The following is a 463-nucleotide window of genomic DNA, read 5'->3' as shown; positions in this document are numbered from 1 at the left end:
TCAGCTCCCTGCTCCCTGCCCCACAGCCACAGCTCCACCAATCAGCTGCCCCGTTGTAACGCCCCCTCCCCCCCCAGCTCCCCTCTCCCCGGGCCGCTCCGCCCAATCCGCTGCCGCTGTTCCCATTGGCCGGGCCCGCGAGCGCACGGGGCTCCCATTGGCCCCCGGCGGGCGGCGCGCGAGCCCCCGTCCCCCTTTCCCCCCCACCTCGGGCCGGGTGTCACTCACGCGCTGCTGGCGCGCGGGCGCGAGGCGGAAGGGGCGTGGCTCGCGAGGCGGCGCGCTTCCGGCGCGCGGGGGCGGGCGGTACTTCCGGGACGGACGCAAGGCCGGGGAGCGGCGGCGGCGCTTCCCCTCCCCAAGATGGCGGCGGCAGCGTCGGAGCGGGTCCCGCGCCGCGCCCCGCGCAGGCTCCGCGCCGCTCCGCGCGCGATGGCGGTGAGCGCCCGGCGGGGGGGCCCGG

Source organism: Corvus kubaryi, unplaced genomic scaffold, assembly GCF_017639235.1.
Source record: "Corvus kubaryi isolate FWS band 111438036 unplaced genomic scaffold, C.kubaryi_AGA036_p1.0 33952, whole genome shotgun sequence".
NCBI lineage: Eukaryota > Metazoa > Chordata > Aves > Passeriformes > Corvidae > Corvus > Corvus kubaryi.
This window is presented reverse-complemented; position numbering follows the sequence as displayed.